This window comes from Sardina pilchardus, chromosome 18, assembly GCF_963854185.1.
Source record: "Sardina pilchardus chromosome 18, fSarPil1.1, whole genome shotgun sequence".
NCBI lineage: Eukaryota > Metazoa > Chordata > Actinopteri > Clupeiformes > Clupeidae > Sardina > Sardina pilchardus.
Genome location: NC_085011.1, coordinates 7798830 through 7811502, shown reverse-complemented (window position 1 = coordinate 7811502; position 12673 = coordinate 7798830). Strand labels below are relative to the sequence as shown.

Genomic DNA, 12673 nt, shown 5'->3' with positions numbered 1-12673 from the left:
CAAAGACATGCCTGAGCTGTACCATCCTTTGTGTTTGTTTCATAGGATCACACACACACACACACACACACACACACACACACACACACACACACACACAGAGCACTTTCCTTGTCCCTGGAGGTTGACATACAGGAACTCCTATCTGTGGGCCGATGTTCTCTGATTGGCAACAGTGCATAGGCAGCACCCGTGTCCCCCTTGGCACACCTCATGAGCGCACTCAGTACACACACACACACTTGTCCACGCGTCCACTCCCACTGCCCGTCCGCCTGCTCCATCTCATCACCCCTCCCCACTCAGCGAGAGTTGAGCCCCACACACACACACACACACACACACACACACACACACACTCGTCCACACACCCTCCCTCTGCCAGGCTCCAGCCTGGACCAACACTGACTGACTGTGTGTCGCAAGGGAAGGGAGACCATGCCAAGTGGCCGGCCTTGACCCTCTGTTCACTTCTGATTCCGCAGGCTTGTTGACTATCAGACAGACCGACCGTCCGACCGACCGCCAGGCAAACAGATCCACGGGGGGCATTGAGGAAGCGGTTTGGGCTCTGGACTTCAAGAGAAGACGCCTTAGCGGGAACTTTGAAGGTCAGTGGAACTCTGTGGGTGTGTGGTGGCGAGGAGCGAACTTCTCGTCTTCATCCCCCTCCGTCTGACGTCCCGTTTCTAAAATTCCGTCTGTCGTTTTCCCTCCCTCTCTCGCCTTCTTTCTCTCAAAGGGCTGATCGTTCTCAGAGCGCCTGGTGGCTTCATTTTTTCCGGCGTCTCCATGGAAAGCCCTTGAGATGAAATGAAAGCGTGATTGTCTCGCTAAGAGAGCGAAAATAAGAGCTGTTTTTTTTTTTCTATTTGTGGATTCATAGCTTGCCAATAGTTTCATATTAGCTCAGTACTCGAGGATGGCCTGCGTAGCCATTTCAGTGTTTCAGTCCCCATACCTGGCAGTGTGGTTGCTTGTGCAGAGTACTGTATACAGACCCATTGCAGTATGTAAACCTCCAGGACTGTGGATGGATTTCCGATGACTTCTAGCAGAGGCAAGGCTGGGTTGTCACTAAAATAGTTTTGTTTGTTTTCTACAACTTTTGTTTTCTACAAGTTTGTGTCAACAGCTGTTATGGCGCATTGTGGCTATTTGAGCCATATGGCCAGTTGTTATATGAGGGAGGGAGGATGTGAGTAGAATAGTGCTGCAGTTGAGCAGCATGGTGCCTTGTAGGGAGGATGATATTCTCTCCCTCGCTCTCTCCCTCGCTCTCTCCTTCTCCCTCCCTCTCCTTCTCCCTCCCTCTCTCTCTCTCCCTCTCTCTCCCTCTCCCCAATTCCACTCTCTGTATTATTTCCTAGTCTTTTCTAGGGGTGTATGTATTTCAGTGTGATTCTATTCCCCCCCTTGCTGCCCTTTAGCCCCTGCTCCTCACACACACACACACACACACACACACACACACACACACACACACACACACACACACACACACACACACACACACACACACCACAGCTGTACTCACAGCTCCTTCTCACCTGATTAACTGCACTGGACAAAATAAAAAACCCTCAACACATGTCGACAAAAATAAAGCAGAAAGGGCAAAAAAAAAAAATTCAATCTCCTGTGTGTGTATGTGTGTGCGGTGAGTTGATATTGCAGACTGTCCCCTCAGTCTCGACCCGTGGATGAGGTAGATCCGGGTGGAATTTGTGGAAGATCTCCCCGCCGGGGGTGTGTGTTTGTGCATGAAATTTGTTTGCTGGCAGCCGCTGCATTGATGAGGTCGCTTGGCTGCAGCAGTGAAGAAAAGGAGTTGCCAGGCCTCTTAACCTGAGTGCTCGGAGATTGGTTGTTTGTTTCTGTGAGTGTGTGTGTGCGGGCATGTGTGTGTGTTGTGTGTTGTTTATCTGTATGATTGTTTTGTGTGTGTGTGTGTGTGTGTGTGTGTGTGTGTGTGTGTGTGCCGGCCTGGAGAGGCTGCCCTTAATGAACACTCTGGCTGTCTGCAACAGCAGCGGCAATGACTGGGTGATGAAAAAGCACCCTGACATATTGTATGTGTGTGTGTGTGTGCGAGGGTGCAGTGCGTTGCGGCTGGGTGGAGCGCAAAGGCGGTTATTCAGTGTGATTTCTCAGGAGGGTCAGCTTCTGCTCTGGACGGAAGCCTGAGGTGGTGCTCTGTCACTGCGGCCAAGAGCGTCTCAATCACTTCAGCCTAGACACACACACACACACACACACACACTCTCTCTCACTCTCACACATCCACACCCACACACACCACACTGACTATTGTTCTAGGGCCTTTCCTGGGATTAGGGAGGGTCGTTAGTTGCATGCAGAAGTGCACACAGTTACACGCACATGCAGAAGCACTCAGAAGAACAGATGCACGGTCCCACAAGCCTGTGCTGTAGTACATGCTCACACATTCAGACAACCCTATGCTCACACATACATATAATGTACACACACACACACACACACACACACACACACACACACAGAGAGAGAGAGTGAGAGTGAGAGAGAGAGAGTGTGTGTGTACATGTGATGAAGATGATTGGAGCGCTGGAGGGGAGGCAGCGTGTGCCAAGGACAGGCACCCCATTTCATCCTGAAGGTCAGCGCTGTCCTGGTGTGAAAGGATGTGCCACTGCAGCAGGCCACCACACACACACACACACACCACCAGCGGCACACACACCTGCTCTTTTGTTCCTGCTTGTGAGTACATCTGTGTGTAGCTTTGTTGATTCCTTTTTGTGTGTGTGTGTGTGTGTGTGTGTGTGTGTGTGGAGGCTTTTCTGTTCCCTTCGTGTGTGCCTGTGTTGTAGTGGGGTGCATACATTTTTAGTGTGAGGTTGAATGTTGTTAAGATTCTGTCTATGGAAGCATTTTTATGCAAGACTGACAGTTTACACTGAGGGGGATTTGCATTTATACCTCCCTGTGCATCTGTGTCTCTGTCCGTGTGTGTGTGTGTGTGTTTGTGCGTGTGTGTGTGGTCAGCCAGTTTCCCGGGGCCTCCTGAGTGCAGTGTTCGGTCTGAAAAGCTCTGCGTGTGTGTGCGTGTCTCTGTGGAGCTGTGTGTGTGTGTGTGTGTGCGTGCAGAAGTGTGGGGGCCCCTGGCTTCTGTGTGGTCCAGTATTCACCAGTTAGACCCCTGGTAGCCCCAGAGGAAGAACCTACCACACACACACACACACACACACACACACACACACACACACACACACACACACACACACACACACACACACACACACACACGGCCCGCTCCCCACCACAGCGCCCTAATTATAACCGGAGGGGCTCCCCTCTCACTGATCATCACCATTCACATTCACCAGCACTGAGGGATGGAGGGAGAAAGAGAGGGAGGGATGGAGGGAGGGATGAGTGAGAGGGATAGAGGACAGACATTTCCTTCTGTTTTCATGCTTAGGTGCATTTATCGAAAGCTTAAGCGATCCCTATTCAGTCGCTAACGCACTGCACACAAGCCCAGCACCACCAGGGGCCTGTGGCATTCTGTTGGCCAGCCGTGGCCTGCGTGTGTGTTTGTGAGCGAGCGTCTCTGCGGTGGTTAGAGGCAGAGCCGTGTGTGTGTGTGTGTGTGTGTGCGGGCCTCTGCTGTGATTGTGAGGCAGGGCTTGATGATGGTGTGTGTGTTTGGGGGGGTTTGTGTGTGTCTGTGTGTGTGCATGTGGCCCCTGCAGGACTTTTGTGTGGCCAGCCGATCTGCTGATGGAATGAATGGAGTAGCATGAGGGAGGAGCGGCCAAAGAGAGAGAGATGGAGAGAGAGAGAGAGAGAGAGAGAGAGAGAAAACGAGTGCGAAAACTAGGTAGAGCGAGGCCTTCCAGCAGGGAGAGATAGCAGCTGAGCGGCTGAAAAGATAGCGGGTCCAGAAACCCTGCCAAAGACATTTTTAATTGGAGGGGAGAGAGAGAGAGAGCGAGGCATTCTTGTTTTTGGACCAGGGAGGGAGTGCCCTGAACACTGCCAAGTAATACAACAATGCAACAATGCTGAACGGAGAGGACATGGATAATGGAGGCAGAGAGAGGGAGGGAGGGAGGGAGGGAGGGATGGAGTCTTCTCTCATTCACCCACTCACCGTCTCTCCCGTTCGCCTTCGCTCTTTCACCGACTCCTCTGTCCTTCTTCAGTCCACTCTCTCTTGATTTCTTTCTTTCTTTCTTTCTGTCTTTCTTTCTTTCTCTCTCTCTTTCGCTCTCTCTCAGTCTCTGCTGACTTGTTGGGCCAAGTGTGACGCCATTAGGCTCAGCAGAGAGGCCAGAGGAAGTGTGAGAAACTGACATAGTGTTTGTGTGAAGCCCGGCGACTGTGTGTGTCTCTCCTTCTGTGCTGGTGTGTGTTAGTGATGAACGAGTGTGTGTGTCTGTGTGTGTTTCATCTTGGATGCTGTTCACGCTTGGCCTACCCAGAGGTGTGAGATATGAGTGGGAGGTGTGTGTGTGTGCTCTTTTTGGCAAAATGGTATGGATCTGTCTGTCATGAGACACACACACACACTCACTCACACTCACACACACACACACAGGCTCTGGACCCAGCTGTGTGGGGCAGTGTCTGACTAATTAAAATCTTCAGAATGACCCCCTCACTGACCACAGAAGCAATGACCGGAGCTACAATGGGTCGATAGTAGAGCTCAAATCAACATTGCAGGCTGACATTCCTCCTATGAACACATGCACACTCTCCTTCTCTCACACACACACACACACACACACACACACACACACACACACACACACACACACACACACACACGCAAAGACACGCTAACACACACAGCACTCAGACACCTCTCATATCACCGCCTCCGCCTCTCGTCGACGCGGGGATGCTATCACTCTCTGCGCTGCTGAGCTGGTGTTATGTGCCAGGTCATATCTGTGACTCGCAGCTCTGATTTATGCCTCTCTGTAGCAGCCGTCTGCCTGCCTGCCTACCTGTCTCCCCGCCCGCATGTCTGTTAGACTTGCCTGCGCAGTGCATAGCTTACTTGCCTGTCTCCCTGCCTACACAGTGTATTCATACCTGTCTCCCTGCCTACACAGTGCATACATACCTGTCTCCCTCTTTACGCAGTGCAGACATACCCGTCTCCCTGCCTACACAGTGCATACTGTACTGTCTCCCTGCCTACACAGTGTATTCATACCTGTCTCCCTGCCTACACAGTGCAGACATACCTGTCTCCCTACCTACACAATGCATACATACCGGTCTCCCTCTTTACACAGTGCAGACATACCTGTCTCCCTGCCTATACAGTGCATACATACCTGTCTCCCTGCTTACACAGTGCATACAGTACACACCGGTCTCCCTCTTTACACAGTGCAGACCCACCTGCTTCCATGCCAGTGTTCTAGCCTCCGGTGTGTACTGTAGCTCGGTGTTGATACATAATGGAGCAAATACAGTGAAGTGTATAGCAGGGATGAAGATGCTACCCACACTAGCTGTGAAGGTCTGCCAAATGGGTGCCGCCAGATTGTGTGTGTGTGTGTGTGTGTGTGGGGAAACAGAAAGGGGGAATCGGGGTTTGGAAGCAAGGCGAAAAGAGCAGAATGTGGTAGAGCCCGTAGTTGGCGCTTCCAAGCTGTTTTGGATGGGGCTGCACCTTTCCCCATCCTCCCTCGCTTCAAAGCACTCTCTTCTCCGCCGGCCCCAGGGGGGCTGAACATCTGCCTGCGACAGCAAAGGCATCAGGCTGCCTCCACACTCACTCTATAAATATCCTCCAAACAGTGTGCCCATACACACGTGTGTGTGTGTGTGTGTGTGTGTGTGTGTGTGTGTGTGTGTGTGTGTGTGTGTGTGTGTGTGTGTGTGTGTAGTCTGCCTTACCCTGTGTGTGTATGTGAGAAATGTCTGATTTTTGCTATGTGTGTGTGTGTGTCATCCTGTATGTATGTGTGTGTGTGTGTGTGTGTGTGTGTGTAGTTGCCTAATGCTGTGTGTGTAGTTGCCTAACCCTGTGTGTGTATGTGAGAAATGTCTGAGTTTTGCTATGTGTGTGTACTTTCTGTGTGTCGTCGTGTTGTACCTGCAATTGTGTACCTGTTTGTGCGTCTGGTCTGTTTCCTCATTTGAATGGGGGTGTGTGTGTGTGTGTGTGTGTGTGTGTGTGTGTGTGTGTGTGTGTGTGTGTGTGTGTGTGTGTGTGTGTGTGTGTGTGTGTGTGTGTGTGTGTGTGTGTGTGTGTGTGTGTGTGTGTGTGTGTGTGTGTGTGTGTGTGTGTGTGTGTGTGTGTGTGTGTGTGTGTGTGTGTGTGTGTGTGTGTGTGTGTGTGTGTGTGTGTGTGTGTGCGGTGCGCGCAGCCTTATCGTGGGCGCAGTGTGCTGCCTGGGAGATATCAGCCGTCTGCAGGCCCATGTGGTCCGGCATGTGTGGCGGCGCACCGCTGTGCTGCTCCGTCTCCCCGCCAACCCAGACTCCGAGCTGCTCTCCCCGGCCCGCCTTTGATGCTGCCTCCCAGGGCCTCCCAGCAAATTACACCCCCCCTGCTCCCAGCCAGCCCCCAGCCCCAGCCTAACCCACCCTCTATGATTGTGTTCCCATGGACACACACACGGGCACGGATACACACAGAGACAGACACAAATGGAGACACACACGGACACACACACGGGCACGGATAAACACAGAGACAGACACACACACACACACACACCGACAGGCAGAGGTTAGGGAGGGACAGAAGCATGTATGCCGAAGGCGTCCCGGGAATCCGTGCGTGACCATCTCCAGCAGTCGTAACACTGTACCGCTCCCTGTGGCCAGTAAATCAGCCCGCTCCTCGCAGCTCCTCGCAGCTCCTCGCAGCTCCTCGCAGCTCCTCGCAGCAGCTCGGCACGGCATGGCAGTGCGGCTCGCGGCTTCATCAAAGGGGCCGCGCGGACCCCCGCTCACCGGCCCTCTCCGCAGGCCACACAGGCAGCCGGAGAGCAAAGTGTGTTTGTTTTAGAAGTTGGAGTGAGGTGCAGTTCATTCAGAGAGAGAGAGAGAGGGAGGGAGGGGGAGGGAGTGTGTGTTTTTAAAGACACACGGCCGGGAGTTTTGCTGCCGGATACGCTGGCCACATGAGCCGGTCCTCGTGGATCTCGTCAGCTAATATTAGCATGCAGGCAGGAGGCCTCTGGAGAAGTGACCCAGAGGAGGAGCAGATGGGTGTGTGTGTGTGTGTGTGTATGTGTATGTGTGTCAGGGACACGGTTCTAAGCACTGACAGGTATTTCACACATTATGGTAAGTGTGGAGCAGCCAGGATCACGGCTAAGCCTTTTGTCCTTGATTACTTGTGCTAATGAGATTGAACCAGGAGGCTCCCAGGCTCGAGACATGGAGCTGATGTAGACCGTCAGGCTGGGATCGGGAGAAACAGCTCCACATCCCTCCCTCACTGCTGTAGTTCCACTGTGTACAGTCTTCAGCACACACACACAGCTTTTCATAATATGGTCTGCGTTCCAATCCTGTTTTTTTTTGTTTTGGAATACAGGACTGAATGGTTTTAAGCAAAGATTGCTAATTTATGTAGCCAGCAGGTAAATGATTTTCCATAACAACTAGATGAAGTGATCCGGGATAAACTGTTGACAGATGTTCAGTGACAGCAGACCCGTAGCTGTTCGTATCTTACCCACGTCGGCCGTATTTCATTTCAGCGGACCGACTGAAACTCTCCCAGGACTGCAGCCCCCCCCATCCCCCACCCACTTCCCCAACCCCCCCTTTTTCCAGGATGGGGAACGAATGCGACTGCAGTCGGCGGCTGTGTGTCGCAGTAGGAGAGGGGAGGCAGGAGAGCTCGTTGTTTAGCTGCGCTGGGAAGGACAGAACGGCGGCGGCGGCAGAGGCAGAAAATGCTCCAGGCAGGAAAACGACAACGAGACAGGGAGAGAGAAAGAGAGAGAGAGAGATGGTGAGTGTGAGAGACAGAGGGATGGAGAGAAAGGGAGAGAGGAGAAGAGAGAGTGAGAGAGAGAGAGAGATGGCAGTCCTCCTCATGGTCCTGACTCATCATGCGTCAGTAGGGAGAGAGAGAGAGGTGTGAGACGGGCCGACAGCCTGCCGCGGCTTTAATAATAACACGCTGGGATGGCCTCCTGCTCCCCATACTGCGCTCACTTTACCCACACACACCTCCTGCTGACAGGCGGATGGACGGATGGACGGATGAATGGACAGATGGATAGATGGATGGATGGATGTGTTGATGGAGGGAGAGAGGTGAGGGAGGGAGGGAGGGAGGGAGGGAGAGAGGGACTGAGCACAGCGGCGTAAGATGGAGTTGGCAACTCCAGGAGACCGAGCGCAATGTGACAGGATAAAGTGGCGTAATGCAGAGAGCCGTTCTCAGCAGCTACTGGGATGACCTGTTATTTTTATCCTTCGCTTTTTTGTTGTTGTTGTTGTTTTTTTTTTCCCGCTGTGTTGGGCTGTGCAGTGTCTGAGGGGGAGCGAGACGCTGGCTGTTTTTGGCATACGAAAAACAGCACCGTCGCAGCAGGCCAAGCGTGGAGGGGGAAAGAACTGCTTAAGAGTCGGTAGCCGCGCTCGTGTGGCGCGATTGTCATGCAACTGCTGCCGTTCACGGACCTGCTCCACGGCTCGGAGTAGTGGGGCATGCAGGAGGAGATGGACAGTCCGTTAGTGGGACCAAACCAAGCGGACAGGGACGGAAGTGGACAGAGACGGCCGGAGAGCCCAGAGCTCGGGGGGAGAAGTTTCTGTACGCAGCAGGAAACACTGAACACTGGAACAGTCCAGTGAGAGAGGAGGCCAACGATGGCGGCAGTGGTGGTGGAGTGGAAGTGTTGCATGCTGGGATGGGGTCAAGGGCCAGAGAGAGAGGCTTTTTATGGTGGAGGGATCTGGCCTCTGGGGGGGGGGGGGGGGGGGGGAGGCAGGCGGGCACCCCTCCCACTGGGCAGCAGAGGTCAGGCTGAGCGCCTGCCCCCGCCTGAATCACTGCCTCTTCTGGGTCGCCGCTCTCTGAGTCTCTCTCTCTCTCGCTCTCTCTCACGTACTCTCTCTCTCTCTCTCTCTCTCTCTCTCTCTCTCTCTCTCTCTCTCTCTCTCGCTCACGCACTCTCTTTCTCTCTCTCGCACATGCACTCTCTCTCTCTGTCATGTTTTTTCTCTTTCCTCTTTCTCTCACTTGGTTTCACTGCCCTTGGTGTTTTTCCCCTAGTTTTTTTTTTAGTTAGTTTTTTGCTTTTTGTCTTTAAGATGCATACTCTACATCTCAGTCTGAGGCCTCGCAGTTTATTTGTCCATTCTCTCTCTCTCACACACACACACACACACACACACACACACACACACACACACACACACACACACACACACACACACACACACACACACACACACACACACACACACACACACACACACACACACACACAGAATTGTCTGTATTAAGGCAAAGAATAAGATGGCGCAGAGTGGAAAAGAGTGAAAGGGTGTCATTGGTCTCAGTCTTGGAGACGCACACAAACGTGTCTCAAATGTCAGGGAGCACTTCAAAAGAACCCTCACACGTCCAAGGTTTCAGGCGAAGCTTTCAAGTACTGAAAAACTTTACAAACTCTCCTTCTCTTTCACGCATAGGCACACACACACACACACACACACACACAGAGAGAGAAAGATATTCCCACATACGCAAGACACCCTCAGCCCTCACACGCTCATTCTTACACTCCCTTGTACGCAGTCACACTCTGACACGCTCTCAATCCTCCGGCTGCCACACTTCCGACCGCTCTAGAAAGCTGCCAAACCGCAGAGTTTAAACCGCATGGCACACTTCGCTCACTCGCTCGTTCGCCCGCCCGCTCGGTCGTTCGCTCGCCCGCTCAACTGTGATTGCCAGCTCTCGACCCCGTGCAGTCAGACGAGGCCAGCTCACCGCAGGTCTGCCCAGCAGCAGGGAGCAGGTTGGGAGGCGGGGGGAGGCGGGGGGGGTCTGCGTTACGGAGCGCTGGGATGGATGGATGGATGGATGGGGAGTAGAGTGGGGCCCCCGCGGGGAGAGGAGCTGTTGCAGTAGGGGTGCCTCAGTCATCAAAGGGTCCAAGCGCCTCCAACAGAGCTGATGGTGCAGGGCAGGTGGTCCACTGTGCTGTTTCCTAGTGCTATATAAAGCACTCATTGCACACACAAACACCCTCACATACATGCACATATATAATAACTTTTATATAATAATAATAATAATAATAATGATAATGATAATGATAATGATAATGATGATAATAATAATAATAATAATAATAATAATAATATGTTATATACATAATAATATTTTTTCTTAATTGCCTGTAGGCACATGCACACTTGGTTCACAATATAAGATGCTATACTCAAACTTCTTATTAATGTACATACTTATCCACCCCATATCAAACCTACCCCAACACCCACTACCTATTTGTAGGTACGTGCATTATATATAGCAGACTCATCTACTGAACTCACATGGATACACACACACACACCCACACATCTCCTTACTCTCTTGCTTATACGAATTTTGCTCAGGCACTTACTCATTCACAGTGGGTGGTCGCCTTTCCCTTTCCTGGCTACAGATGCAGGCAGTTTGCTGTCTAAACACAAATGGCCACATGGCCGGCTAAAGCATGAGCTCAAGGTGGATGGAACATACCGGAATCTGCTAGAACAACGTAACCCCCACACGCTCACACACACAGGCAACACACTACTCCCTCTTGCATATACACACACAGGCTACACACTACCCCCACTTGCACACACACACAGGCAACACACTACCCCCACTTGCACACACACACAGGCAACACACTACTCCCTCTTGCACACACACACACAGGCAACACACACACACACACACAGACGGACAGATAGAATATACAAACACTCTCTCACGCATACACACACACACAGAGACACACTCACGCACACACACACAGCTCACCACCACCTCACACCTCGCCCTGTGTGTTTTCCTAGTCTCAGGCAGCGGAACTCTCTCAGCTGTTTCTCATCCGGCCCGCTGATTTCTTGGAGAGATGGCTGGCCCCTGCCGGCCGGTCCGGATCATTTAGCACGCTTGACCTGATGGCTGATTGGCATGCCGAGAGCAGAGCCCTAAGTGCTCCAACGAGCTCCGCCCTAGTGGACAAACAAGTGATGGATGTGCTTGGGCTCTCTCCCCTGGGGCTCTCTGCCTCAGCATTGACCACCACTTAATACGCCCTATCAAGGACGCCTCATTTAACAAGCTCAAGAAGGAAATGGTCTCCGGGCCTGAAACTGTATTTGAGATGGTGACATTTTCGCACGGTAAACAAAATATGAGCGAGCCTGTGTTTCTTGCGTGCGTGCATGCCACCCTTTGTCTCCCTCAGCAACAGTTGCCCGTGCCAACCGTTTCCGATCTCTCATCAGCGTCGGTGGGTGTCTATTGGACACATCACGAGCAGCGAAGGGGCTATTTGCGGTCACATGAAATGTGATCTGATGAGGAGCTGAGAGGCGTTTTTGCGTGGGGGGCCTCTAAGTGGACTGACCACGGGGTAGCGGCATGGCAGGCACACGCGGAGGATGGAGGAGGAGGAGGAGGAGGAGGAGGAAGGTGTGCCAACTCATGGCAGGGCAGCGTAGGATGGATGAGCTGGCTAATAAAGTGCCACCATTAATGATTTAACATTTATTCTGCCTTAATGAGGGAGATTATCCTGAGGTGCCTCCTAGTAGGGCTGGTAGAGAGGGGGGTGGAGGGGGGTGACGGATATATACCTACCACATCAACTCTCCTCCTACCCACTTTTCCTACTCTTCCCTCAGGCCTTCTCTTGCTCTCTCTCCTTCTCTCGTTCTCTCCATCTCTCTCTCTCTCTCTCTCTCTCTCTCTCTCACTCTTTCTCTCTCTCTCTCTCGCTCCCACTGCTGTGAATCTGGGCTCCTCCCTTCCACATGCTCCATCTGCTCCACCTATAAACTTCCTGCTGCTACCACTGACCTTTACATCTCATTTCAATAAAATCTTGTCCTCCTTCTCTCACTTGTTTCTGCTCTCTCTCTCTATCTCTTTTTTAACCCCCCCCATGTCTTTCTGCCCTTTTTTCATAACTTTGTTCACTCCCGTCTTTTTTTTTGACTCTGTAATTTCTCCCCCTCAATCACTTATTCTCTCTTAAATCTCACTCTACTCCACCCCCCAAACTCCTCTCCCTCTCTCTCTTCCCCTTCTCTCCCTCTCTCTCTCTCCCTCTCTCTTTCTCCCTCTCGTTCCTCCTCATCCTTGACAGCTAATTACAGTGTTGTAATGCCTGCCGTGCGTCTGCTCTCGGATGGGCAGGTCTAATTAAGTGGGTCTTACGCTGGCAGCTCTTTCAGCAGGGCTAAATAGCCTCGCCGGGCAGCGCTGGCCCAGGGAGTAGTGTGCCCTGGCAGGGCTCCGGCTCCGGCCGCAGCTCAACAGGTGGGGCTCGCTGACACCACGCATCACCACCACCACCACCACCACCACCACCACCACTCACACACCTGTTGGGGTTCGCAGGGACCTCTCGTCCGTCCGCCGAGCCTCGACCTGGCTTTGAGAAGTTTTAGGCAC

General features: G+C 52.4%; 1 protein-coding gene across 1 annotated transcript in view; it reads left to right on the top strand.

Moving 5' to 3' along the window:
* Positions 1–12673, top strand: part of ndst2a (N-deacetylase/N-sulfotransferase (heparan glucosaminyl) 2a) — a 115476-nt gene that overhangs the window by 69362 nt on the left and 33441 nt on the right. The window contains exon 4 of the mRNA XM_062520194.1: positions 486–611. The gene's annotated coding sequence lies outside the window, so the exon portion shown is untranslated. The remainder of the gene's footprint in view (positions 1–485; positions 612–12673) is intronic.